The sequence below is a fragment of the Mercenaria mercenaria genome, chromosome 12 (genome assembly GCF_021730395.1).
Source record: "Mercenaria mercenaria strain notata chromosome 12, MADL_Memer_1, whole genome shotgun sequence".
In the NCBI taxonomy this organism is placed as follows: Eukaryota; Metazoa; Mollusca; class Bivalvia; order Venerida; family Veneridae; genus Mercenaria; species Mercenaria mercenaria.
This window is the reverse complement of record NC_069372.1, coordinates 27,470,934-27,485,024: the sequence shown is the minus strand read 5'-3', so window position 1 is coordinate 27,485,024 and position 14,091 is coordinate 27,470,934. Positions and strand designations below refer to the sequence as shown.

Genomic DNA, 14,091 nt, shown 5'->3' with positions numbered 1-14,091 from the left:
ACATGAATCAAAACGGATAATTGAAAGTACATAGACTTGGGGACTACTGACATGGTTTTGAAGGGGTTAACAGGTCTGAAATAGCGTAAATGATGGTTTTAACTAAAAAAAGAACTGCATTTATTAATATTGGTTATCTTTTCCGAAACTGGTAGCTAGTCCGAGTAACTTCTCTTAGTTTCGAATGTGCAATTTTCCTGTCAGTGTAAACATTCATGACACTATATATTGACACTCAGCAACATTTACATATCTTTAAACGCAAAAGTAAGTATACTTTAAATTCACATCCCTTATAATATGATTGAACAATACCTAGCGTGTGACACGGTTATTGCCAGGCCCCTTATCTGTAAAATATCTGAACATTCCTATTGTCCATCCGTTACAAATTGTATGTGGCAATCCGCGCTATAAAATTTCAATATATAAATTTTCATATTCAAATTTTATCATGTGCGAATATATACCAGCCGATAATTGCCTGTTTTGGTAATGCCGGAGGCAAATGTTTACTGGAAAAATATTTATAGTCATGGGCAGTATCTTAGTGTCACCTGTCAAATTCTAGTTTGTACTTTCAACTTTTTTATTTTTGCGAACCACTCTTCAATTTTAGAGAAATATATTGGGTTTAAATACTTGTATAATGCCAATCAAAGTTTTACTAGGCATCGATTGAATGTCCATTTCATCTATTGTAACAAAATCTCTGTTCAGTTAGGGAAAAAAACTAAAACCAAACTGAAACTGGTTGACTATACTACCAGTACATCAATCATTAGCCGACTCTCAGGCCCTTCAGGCCTTTGATTTTTTTGTCTCCGGGGCCCACAAAGTTCAGAACCAATGGATACCCTAAATTTTGTAACTACATTTTGTTTCTCTGAATCAAACCTTCTATACCCTTCATTTAATTTAAGCGCATTACATTTTTCCTTGGCGGAAGAAGAACTTTTTAGATGTTAGTATTCACCATACAAATCTTTTGTATCGATACTACGTTAAAATCCTTACAGTCTCTATACTGTTTCATCACCCCATCCAAAAGTTCTCTAAAGAACGAAAATTAACAAGAATCATCTTTCAATTAGTTTTAGTTATATTGTCCCACTTTGACAATAGATTACTTTTCAGGCCAATATAAATGCATAAAAAAGCAACACATAAACTGACAATTAGAAAGATAAAAGATTTTTTATTTTATAATTTTCGAAGCTATAATAGATGAGTTTTCCAACAACTTTCATTGCTATTTTATTGTCAAGAAACTTTTACCTGTTTGATATTTATAATCGGTCTAACATAAAGTAAATGACATGTCTTAGCAAATTTCTACGAAAGACCCGTGGTGACATTTCAACTTCATTATTTCACGATTTCTGCTTCATGATTTCACGATTTCCACTTAATGAATTCACGAATTCACGATTTCTGCTTTCTGATTTCATGATTTCCACTTCATGAATTCACGATTTCACGATTTCCACTTCATGAATTCACGATTTCACAAATTCACGATTTCACGAAAAAGCTTCACGATTTTTTGATTTCACGATTTCATGATTTCACGATTTCTTGATTTCACGATTTCCACTTCATGAATTCACGATTTCTGCTTCCTGAATTTACGATTTCAACTTCTTGAATTCACGATTTCACGATTTCCACTTCATGAATTCACGATTTCACGAATTCACGATTTCACGAAAAAACTTCACGATTTCTTGATTTCACTATTTCCACTTCATGAATTCACGATTTCACGATTTCTGCTTCCAGAATTCATGATTTCCACTTCACGAATTCACAATTTCACGATTTCCACTTCATGAATTCACGATTTCCACTTCACGAATTCACGATTTCCACTTCACGAATTCACGATTTCACGATTTCCACTTCATGAATTCACGATTTCACGATTTCCACTTTACGAATTCACGATTTCCACTTCACGAATTCACGATTTCACGATTTCCACTTCATGAATTCACGATTTCACGATTTCCACTTTACGAATTCACGATTTCCACTTCACGAATTCACGATTTCACAATTTCAACTTCATGAATTCACGATTTCACCTTTGTGAAATCGTGAATTCGTGAACTGGAAATCGTGAAATCGTGAACTCATGAAGTGGAAATTGTGAAATCGAGAATTCGTGAAGTGGAAATCGTGAATTCATGAAGTGGAAATCTTGAAATCGTAAATTCATGAAGTGGAAATCGTGAATTCAGGAAGCAGAAATCGTGAAATCGTGAATTCATGAAGTGGAAATAGTGAAATCAAGAAATCGTGAAATCATGAAATCGTGAAATCAAGAAATCGTGAAGTTTTTTCGTGAAATCGTGAATTCATGAAGTGGAAATCGTGAAATCGTGAATTCATGAAGTGGAAATCGTGAATTCAGGAAGCAGAAATCGTGAAATCGTGAATTCATGAAGTGGAAATCGTGAAATCAGGAAGCAGAAATCGTGAAATAATGAAGTTGAAATGTCACCATGGGTCTTTCGTAAATTTCCTCAAACATATTTTCTTTCCGAAAACGAACGTAGAGTATTACTAATATAATCTATTTTCTTTCATTGCTTGCAACAATCGAAATGTGAAAAAGATGTCACAACAAATGATCAAGTTAATATACTAGAGCTAGATTTATACATTGTACCCAGGCAGTCGAGGGTAAATGGTTGCTTTCAATAGAACTTAGTGTTATACGTGTGCAAGATTAGCTAGACACCTTCATTGAGAAAGCTTATATCGCGTCTAATACCTATTGTAACTCTGTTTGCAGCAGGACGGCATGGAATGCAAGTTCCATAGCTGGTGTAATTAGTCAAAAATATGCAATTACACGAAAATAGATGGCGGAAATTGTTAGATTGTCTGTTCATTAATTGTAATGTAGTACTGAATAAATAAACAATGGTAAAAACATAAATTTCTTCAGCTCCTCATACATGCTAAAATTTCAAAGGATCTACTTTCTGATTTGTCTGCATTTAGGGACATGCTGCTGAATTAGTAAATACACACGTTATACTTAATACAAGCTGACATTTCTCCTTGTGGTACCTATTCACCTGTTGGTCGTTCCAATATATCTTTCAACATATGTTGGATTCTGAACGTAACTGATGCATAACATCACAATGTAAAATAGTGACACAGCAATAAGATGCCACTAGGGGAAGTTTAGTATTCACATTTAATGTTTTGCAATTTATTTAGGCATATCAGAGATACAAAAAGAGTACTTATATCTAATTGTTAAGATGTATATTTTCATTTCTATTTCTTGTGTTTTACTAATTAAATACTTTCTGTACACTCTATGATACTAAGTAATATTGAAGAAACGCGAAGGGTCTCTCTATGTTAAAGCAAATCAAAAAATAGTACAATGCTACAAAAGCTCTTTTACCAAAGCTATGGCAAACAATTCTCAGTTACTATCAACTGTCTGCGAGTCTGTGGTTTTCTCGCAAAAATCATTTTCCAATAAGCTGTTGCTTCTGTTGTTCCGTTGCTAACATATTTTGTGAAGTTATATTGTGTTGTTACTAATACTAAAAGAAAGACATGTCTTCGTGAGGAATTATCAAACTATAAGGAGAATTGATGGACCAAACCTAAGGTACATGTAAAATTATAATTTATAGATTTTTGTTGTTTGTCTTTAACGATGTAATGGCTGCTTATTTAAAGGAAAATTGGACGTCGACATAATATCTTGTAATTATGATACTTTTATAAAACATGAAAATTTACAATGTATTGACAGTGTGAAAAATTTAGATTAAAAAATAAATTATTTGTTAGCATTACTATAATCTTACTTCCTTTCAAATTTCTTTTTAATTTTTCTCTTTTTTTTTCGTTCCGAAAAGAAAAGAAACATGAGGTGTTCTCATATTACTGTATTACATTGCATCAAACTTTGTCGTTTTGCTGCTCGACAAAAATGTTTAACTGTTTTATTTGTGAAAAGGAAGCAAATATCTCTCTTGTTTCCGAGATTGTTACAATTTTTTTTCAAATTCTGCGGGTAGAATTTAGGAATTTTACTAACGTAAAAGCACGATTCAAAGCTCCATCAGAAATAAACACGCCAAAATTACTCACTAAATCGTAGATACAATGTATGTAAATGAATTTATGTGTATAAAAATGCATTTGTACAAATCAAAAACAAATAGGCATGGGGACAAGCGAAACACATGGAACATACTGGGGCATCTTCTTCCTGGGACGGACAAAACACTACTTTTGGGATAAGACCTGTTAAATATGCACAAAGCCTGGTACTTAATATTTCACGTGATCCAAAGTTAAGGACAGTGTAAACAAAGTTATTCTCACCAGGAGAATCCTTAACATGTGTAGTGGTAACAATAGGCACGATGTATGTAACAAAGAAATGAATGTCATGTTAACTGAAATTAGGAAATCTATTTGATGGGAAGGCACGAAACACGTGTATAATTATTACAGCGGGACATGAATCGAGCACTCTGTCTGCAAGCTATAGACGCGCTTAATTATATCCGTTTTATGTACTTATCATGTCATTAAACGATGTACATCTTCATTGATATAGCGAGCATATTCCGAGTGGTTTCTTTCCAAATTATTCGATGTGCCTTTACAATATTTGCTTATTTATGGAGGAGACCTCAAAATGTTTGCCAAATTGTATTTGTTAGTAATTATAGATAAAAAAACTTAAAACAAACTGATACAAAACTTTCTAGGCAGTAGTTTTAAATCATTTGTAGACACTGTATCTACTCCATTAATATGATGTAAAACAGAAGTAAGTTAGCAGTTTTTTATACCATCCTCATAAAGCTTCAATTAAGATAATATTGATTTATAGTGTTTGATATTTTACCAACGTTGTTATCTGTTCAAAATGAATGATATTGTGGTGTTAATCTTGAGATTTGTGGAACATATTTGAATTAGATTTTTAATTCACAGATGATTGGATAAATCTCAGGAAACAACAACAAAAAATGCAAATTAACGTAAATCATGAGTGAGAAGCAAACACCTTTAAAGTACGTCGAATCAAGGACTGTAGAAACTTAGAGCAGGGGTTTTCAAAAACGTAAAGCAGTCAAAATTGTAATGTATGCCTGTTTGTTTCCTTTTGGTATGAGCAAGTACCGGTCTGGGTTTTATGTATTCCTTCTTTGTTCTTTGGTAATTAAGCGCAAAAACAACAACACTTAAACTTAACAGATGATTGTAAATAACTCACTGAGAAGAAACATAGCTCTAAATGTTTTTTACCCTGTCGCGGTTATACTGACAAGCCCTCCTGAAAAACTTCCGTACCCAAAGTTCATGTGCTATGTTTTACAGCCTTATAAATTTTCAGGATATTTAGATTTACCATAGTTGTTTTCATTGTTTTTGTATCCCAAAGTAATAGAAAATATGCTAGAATGACAAATTTATCAATGAGACAATTATAGAAAGTACAAAGTACAGCAAAATTTGTTCTTACGACCCCAGGGGAATTGTAATTGCTAACATATAACGATGTGTAAATGGTTACAAATTACTGTTTTATTTCATGTTAACTTAATAGAGTTTGTGGATGTCTTACATTCTGAATTTTAAGAACAAAATATTCAAGTATTACATAACTTGCAAAATGTGGTAATGGACATGTCAATAAAGATTTACTGAGAATTACAAAAAGAAAAGAATGTATTACGTTTATATATAGTGTATATCTAAAGAACGAGTGCATATTTCCTAATGCAAAGGGAATAACATTTTTATTACATACGTATCTACATATATAAATATAATGTTATAATTATGAATTTGTTCAAGAGTCTGAATAAAACTGACAATAACTAAATAAAAGAAGTAATGCAACGACACACATTAAATTACGTCACGCACCCGCGTTCTAATGGAAAATATTGACGTTTCCGGTTCCAACGTAACTTAACGAAAAAAAGAAACGAGTATGTAATAAACGCTAATATTTAGATTATGCGCTTTCATGACACGAGAAGTAACAAAAGTACAAACAATTAGCAGCATAATAAGTACCTACACACCAAAAAGGAAATCAGAATTACAATCGTTTGGATTATGTAATGGATAAAAACCAAACACGCAGTTAGTTTATATTCTAACGTTTTGGCTACATGCCTTCTTCAGGGAATAATAATAATAAACAACGGACGTTACGTGACAATGCGGGAAACTGACAGCAGTATAATAGCTGCTATTTGCATTAGTACATTTGAATAAGATGGAATTTAAATATCGAAACATAAATCACCAATAACGTGTTGTATATTGTAATCATTTGGATAGGAATTGGAAAACTAGTACTAACAGAATTAATTAAAGGAAGATAATGTTTTTTTCCAACACAGTTATCACGGCGATCCCTTAATACCGCCCTATTAAGACAGTTACAAGCAGCATAGGATACTGTAGGTAAGACGATAGAGAACTGGACATTTTCTTGCAACAGTGGCTTTTTTTAGAGAAAATATAAGAGCGACCTATAAACGAAGAAGAAACGACACTCCTTATTTCTAAGTAAATAGCTGAACTGCAAAAAATATATTGCTGAAAAAATATATTTGAAAACTGCAGCGAAAATGTGTGTAATTGCTAACTAATCATGTTAAGTGGCTGAGATCAAATTTTTCCGCTCAATAAGAAAAGTAATATTGTGTTATCTGTGATATATACCACATTTGAAATGTTAAATTTTAGACCAGAAAATGTGGAGGGGAATAAAGCATAAGAAAATTGTGCGAACTAATTGTAGAAATAGTAATAATATGCGTTATTGGCATGTGCACAGATGTTTGTAGTTTGAATATGGCCGATGTGATGGGAAATACATAAAATACAAATAAAACTGATATCAGTCAGATCAAGACATGTCTTTTAGGGAAATAGAAAAGGTGAGATGCGCTATATTTCCTGTTTCCGTGATTATCATATATGAAACACTAAATTCGTTCCATAGCCTCAAACATTTATACTTTGACAAGCTATAGTTACGCTGTCAGCTGTCAGTGGTAGATTAAAACTGGGAAACTGTGTCGATCGTACCAATTATCTTATCAAATAACAACATATTTAGAAGTACAAAAAAATGAAACAAAACACCAGGATGATAAGCACTATTGATTACGCCAAACCTTAACTAACGTTAACACTACATTGATATAAAGCAAAAATGTACTACCTGTATGTACATATATCATACATATTAATTACGTTCATTGTTTTCTAAAAAAAAGATGAACCTAATCAAAGATACGTTTTATAAAAAAAAAAAAAAAAGAAAAAAAAAAAAAAAAAACGATCAGCAATTTTGAATGAAGCTTTTAAAGTTCTGCACACATGGCAACTAAAATATTTGATTAAAACATGAATTAAGATATGTTTTATAAATATAAAAAGTCATTTTATGACCATTTTATCTCAAGCAGCAAGATGAGATCTTCCTCCCGATAACAGCCATAAAAATGTTGAAATAATTATTCTTAACCGGAATTGGCATTCGTTATATAATGATACTATTTTACTATTTATTTCTCGTACAACAGGCATACTGCGCTGCTGAAATAATTGCATAAAGAATCACGATTTCTGTCTTCGTCTAAAGGCGGATCAAAGTTCTTTAAACACTTTATAAAACGTGCTAGAAAGAGTCGTCTGCTTCTTCCAACTGTCAGCAGCGCTGTGGTTGTAACATTATGCATTTTCCAATAGCAAGCTGTTGCTTTCGGTCGTTTATATTTCATTTTGTTATATTGTATTGTAAGCAAAGGAAGGGCATACTGTTAGAGGGTAAGGTGTTTTATAAATAGTAGAATTAGAATGAAACTAAGCTACTATGGTAGACCTGATTTTACTTCTTGATGTGCGTGATGTGACGCAGTTCACTTGTGTTCTTATCATTTGTGTTTCCTTTGATAAAATACAGTTATAAATAGCTAAGATAGTTCAGAAACCATAGATGAAACATTACTACCAATTGCAGGTAAAGTAATGCATATTGTTTCTATAAATATTAGTTCCTTCGTGGAACAATTACACATTAAAACCTATAATGTGAATAAATAAAACTCTTTTGAAGATGTATCTACTGTATAGTAATAATACATGTAATGATACGATGTGTTGATACTAATATTTACAATACAGCATGATCATCGGGAAAAGTTTCATCACTAACATTTCATGAGCCATTTTCAATGATTTGATTGCACTTCAGATGATTTTCATTTCATTATTTTGTTTATTTTTTTTTCTATTGCACCATCATTTTGTTTGCCAGTTGGAGACAATTTCTTTCTAGCTGTTACTTTAAACGTTAAATCAGATGAATCATTTACGTTCCTCGCACCAGTAAGCGTAAACTTTCTAATGCATGTACCGTTTCTGCAGTCCCGTGCTGTTTAAACATAGGCAGATACGTACTTTTCTTATTTAAACTCTTGCAATAACATGTCCACAAACGGACCAATATTTTGATCATACACCGACAAACGTTAACGCTATAGATTACGTGACCGTTTATTACTGATATCAGAAAGACAACTGCTATGGCTGTATTTGATACGGCCTATATCGTTTATCGATAAAATACTTATCACGTCATTACTGTAATTAAAAATTGAAGTTTTGCAGATATTTTTGACATTTATTAAGTCTAAAATTTTCAGACGATTATCTGGCAGACAAAAAAGAAGAAACTGTCTCAAGTTTACAGAAATAATATCTTACAGGCTTCAAAATGGATAAAATGTGCACAATATAAATAATCGATTTGTACACGTGGTACAATGCACTATGAAATGTAGATTATATTTAGCTACAAATTGCTATTGTTTGTTCCTAAATAAGACTGACATTTTTTCATATTATTATCAATTAGCAAAACAAAACGAGAACGCATTTAACCTTTTTGTTTCAAATGTTCATCCTATGCAGCGGTTCTATCATACTTTCATGTATATTTACCGGAAGTAACCACAAGCAATAAACGAAAAATATATTGCCATATTGTCCAGATATGCTACCCTTTCTATTGTGCGTATGTATAATTATATATATCTTTTTTATGTTTTTTAGTATTTTGATTTTAATACAGTTAAAGTGAATTATCATAAATAATGCAATCCCCTTCGTCACATGAAACAGTTTCTTATTCCAATCTAGAGAATTCTTTGACGAAGTAAACGTACGCATTTTTGCTATCAACTAAAATAGGTTCATGTACATATATGATATAAAAAGAAATCGTTATATCCAAAGTGTGTGTATATGCAACAGAAAGTATATAAGCAATTCCTAATATTTCTGTGAAAATGATTCGATTCCATGACTTACAAATCGCCAAAAAAGACCACAGCTTTTACAAATTTAAAAACAAATAAACTTATCTCAACCTATTTTTAATCTATCTTAACATATTTTCCCGGATTGGTTAGACAATCAGAAACAGCCAATAATGTTCAATTGAAATGTAAGTACACATAGATAATGTTTAAATAAGATGATATCTCGCTTTTAAGGTGACAACATTGAGTCACACCATGAGAAAACCAACATAGTGCGTTTGCGACCAGTATGGGTCCAGACCAGCCTGCGCATCCATGCTGTTCGCTAACAGTTTCTCTAACTGCAATAGGCTTTGAAAGCTAACAGCATGGATCCTGACTAGACTGCGCGGATGCGCAGGCTGGTCTGGATCCATGCTAGTCGCAAACGCACTATGTTGGTTTTCTCATGGTGCGACTCAAATGATGCTTGCACTAGAAACATTCTACGTACAGAAAAATAACTAATAACTGCTACTTCATTAAATTCTTCTTTAATTAAGGATGATATTTCTGTTATGAAACTATTTCTGAACTGGATGATTAAAAAGGAAACACGATGAAACTTATAAAAGCAGTCAGCTCAAATAGCGAGGAAACTATACCAGATCAAAGTGTTCCAGAATGTAAGGCAAACAGTAAAACGCACCAAATTAAGATTATCAAACGAGTCGCAGAATATAAATACAACCGTACTGCATATATTTTCTTAGATGAGACGGACATACACAAATGTATAACGGTTCAAAATGACAGTTACCTAACATTCTATTTTCTAGACTATTCAGTTAGGAATTGGTGTTACCTAGTATAACGTACAATGATTCATTTGATGTTGTGAACTGTTTTAAGATATCTTTAATTTATATGCTACGAAATAATCCTTGACAGACGTACATTTAACTCATTTAAATGAATTTAAATAAAGAAATTAGTCATTTTGAATTTAACTTTTACAATAGGTATTTTATAAATATGGACGTTGTACCTCACATATCTTTTACTGCTGTTCATGCATATAATTATATAAAATGTCATTTTTTGATGGAGTTTGGAGCAACTGGTCACTGTACTGTGTGAAGGTAATAGATTTTAAGTGTCGTCTTATTTAAGGGACCCTGATCAACCTTGTGTGAATTTAGCGCATTTACGCTATATATCAATGTTCTAAATTTGCAAATTTCAAACGATTTCTCTGAAAATCATGTGAATAATCAAGCTATTATGAGTGAGTGTGTAACAAATTTGCTGATTGATACTAAAGCAAACTGTAATCAGCGATTGTTCAATTTAAAGCTAGCTGTGGTTCTCAATTTGACTACTATACTTGATATTCGATAACTATAGTTAGAAAAGCTGTATCAACAATAGGGATAGTAAATTGTAATTATTCGATCTAATTAAATCACTTATATATTCATTTGTAGCAAGTGTATTTTTTATTAAGTCATATCACTCCGACTGATAAGAAATGGCTGTCCTAATGTTCTGTAGGCATCCAGATGAAAAAAATGCCTTACCTTAAAGGAGTAAAAGAAAGTGATACATCTCATTTATTAAATGCTGTATTCTTCTTTATTTAAAAACGGATTCTGTCTCTTAATGAAGGTATTAACATAGCTTCACGTAACATAACTCAAGTCACATTAATGTATAGTTGTAAGGTATTCAGAATATAGATCTAAATAGTTATGCATTGCACATATATAAATTACGAATTCAAAAGGTATAATGCATGCAACTTCGAAAAAGTCGCCACAATTTAAACTAAATTATATTGGTTTGACAGAGCCTAACAAAAGAAGAAATTCAGTACTAGAGCTCATACGTAGAGGGCATGAGAATATTCTTTTCTTTTCTATGTAAGCCATTTTTATCGGCCGTGATTACACTTAATACATTAGATACGTGACTCTTGGCTCAGTTTATACCAAAGTCATCCTACTCTGACATCTTTTAGTCAAACAGCCCCTATAAATTCAAGTAAGCAATAGCCTGAAATACCTCTCAGCCCAAAATATGTTCACATATCTCTTCACGTATCTTTAAATGATGTAACATGATTGCAATACAATTAATCTTTATGTCAATATTTTTGTTATGCACACTATTCTGTAAATAAATTGAAAAAAGTCGTATAAATACTTTATATTTTATTATCAAAACATGTCGTCAGCGATGATGCACACCAATCCCTCGCACAATTTCTGTCTATGTGTCTGTATGTCTATATCTAACTATGTACCACCTCCCTATCCATTTTCCTTAAGTGTGTTTCATAGACTTGAATAATAACATAAATTAAATGTTTTGTGTGTTTATTCGCTTTTTTCTTTAGATATTTTACTAAAGATTTATACTCTTAATGATTTCTGTTGAGATATTCGAACGATATAATGTTTTTATCAATGAAGTCCCTTTTACTAAATCTAAAATACATGCGTATTTCTACGTTTTCGTTCTAATAAAACTAGAGCTGCAAACCTTGCAGACTGGCGTCACACTAACATTACAATAAAAGATAATTATTTAAACATCTGTAATTGGAGGATACGTACATTATGCTAATGTCTCGTATAACTTTCTGAGCATTATAATGTAAGGAACACTATAGCTGCTAATTGAAAATGAAAATGATGCAACATGAAGTTCCTGTTTTCGTATATACATGACATCGTGATTATAAATTTGATGCTACTTTTTCATTTACCTACTTATTGTTAAATTGTTACAACTTTAACGACCATTATTTAAAAATAATTGGTAAAGTGAATTGAAATGAGCCATGCCATGGGAAGACCAACATAGTGGGTGTGCGACCAGCATGGATCCAGACCAGCCTGCGCATCCGCGCAGTCTGGTCAGGATCCATGCTGTTCGCTAACAGTTTCTCCAATTCCAATAGGCTTTAAAAGCGAACAGCATGGAGCCTGACCAGACTGCGCGGATACGCAGGCTGGTCTGGATCCATGCTGGTCGCACACCCACTATGTTGGTTTTCCCATGGCACGGCTCAAATATAAGCATTTAACGTTTAGAATTTCACAGAGTTCCTTCCAGTTCCCGTATTCTGTCCAATTCTGTACCAGTAACATTTATACTAAGGTCACTCACATTTTAGCATCATTTTAAGACATTAGTCATTTTTGTAATAATTTAACAAAATTAACTAAATTGTAGGATTTAAAACTACGTGTAGCTTTTTCAATAAATTGATTTTCAAATTTATCTTGGTTGCAAAAACAAGATAGTGAAAAAAAAGAGGTAATAATACTTGGATTTGTAATGAATTTCAGCTAAATATACAGTCGTTAATGCAAATCTTTACTTTAAAAAATATAATAGAATAGGTCTGATATAATTATATACCATTCCTTAGGCAAACTATGTTGATTAGATTTATACTTATACTAAAGGGACTCTGTCCGCGGGCAACAAGGATGGCAAAACAACCCAAGTGAAGAGCTATCAGATATTAAGAGCTAAATGAACACATATAAGTGTAAATGATCTGTTCTTAAAGTTTTAGATACATCTTTGACTTCTTGACCAGTATCACATAGACGACCTTGTATAAGCATATGATCAATGTTTGTTTTCTATGCCGTACAAACAAATGGAGACATGCTACTAGCCAGGGATTTTAGGTTAATTGTAGAGTCTCGGGACTTAATCTGTAGCTGTAGTCGTCAGACCAAACTAATGGCTTAACGTTAATATTCCTCGACGTTAGAATCACATCTTCATTTCTGAAGTCGTCTTTCTGGTTTGTTACAAGGTTTACATGCTTGATTTACCAGCGATATTCAGAAACATTTTGAAACAAATACATAATTAACTTTTCCCAATATATCAATTTTATTACAACGGTATCAGGGACGGATACCATTATTCTAAAAAGTAATTATTTGATTACAAATAAATTTAAAACTTTCCAATTAAATTACAGTTACAATTACATGAATTTTTCAGATTGTAATTAGTTAATTACAATTATTTTGAGCAAAATAGTTAAATTAATTATTTTCAAATAAAATTGCTTAGCGAAAGACACTAGATCTAGAACATTTATTTTCACCATCAAAACATTAAATCAAACACATCAACTTCTTTGTACCAAAGTTGCAAATTGAGTGAATACAGTGTGAACCCTTAATTATGCAAAATTGTCAGAATTTGTCTTTCTTTAGGCAAGTTTCATTTTTACAAAATTCTGAATAAACATTAATCCATCAACAAAACACTTCTGTGCCATTTATGTACCTTTAGGCTATATCATAGATACTGTTAGAAATCAGTGAAAGGTGTATTATCAATTATCACCTCTTAAAAGATTATCAATAAATGTGAAAAAGGAAGCATTTTTGTCTATTTGGGATCATGTACAAATAATTGAGATTAATTAAATCTAATTGACAATTACATGTTAGATTTGTCTATGTAATTTATCAATTACAATTAAATTAATTGAGTTTTGGCTTAATTAATATTATTTTTTCAATTATTTGAAAAAGATGTAATTAATTATAATTGATTAAATTATAATTGTTATTGTACCCACCCCTGAACTGGATATATGTGTTGTCGGTAGACTAACGTTTTAACTAAAAAGATAGAATCTACATTGTTAAAGTCTGACGCTGTTTTCCTTTTCTGTAGTCTTTGTTAATTTTGTTTTCATTTTTATTCGTCTTATCTGCATACG

At 31.9% G+C, this 14,091-nt stretch overlaps 1 protein-coding gene across 5 annotated transcripts in view; it reads left to right on the top strand.

Annotated features, from left to right (window-relative positions):
- Positions 1-14,091, top strand: part of LOC123533786 (glutamate receptor ionotropic, NMDA 2B-like) — a 271,661-nt gene that overhangs the window by 93,768 nt on the left and 163,802 nt on the right. Inside the window, exon 1 of one of the 5 annotated variants that reach the window (XM_045315653.2) lies at positions 3,517-3,643. The exons of the other annotated variants lie outside the window; for them this stretch is intronic. The gene's annotated coding sequence lies outside the window, so the exon portion shown is untranslated. Of the gene's footprint in view, positions 1-3,516; positions 3,644-14,091 lie in introns of those variants that run through there. 5 annotated transcript variants of the gene reach the window in all.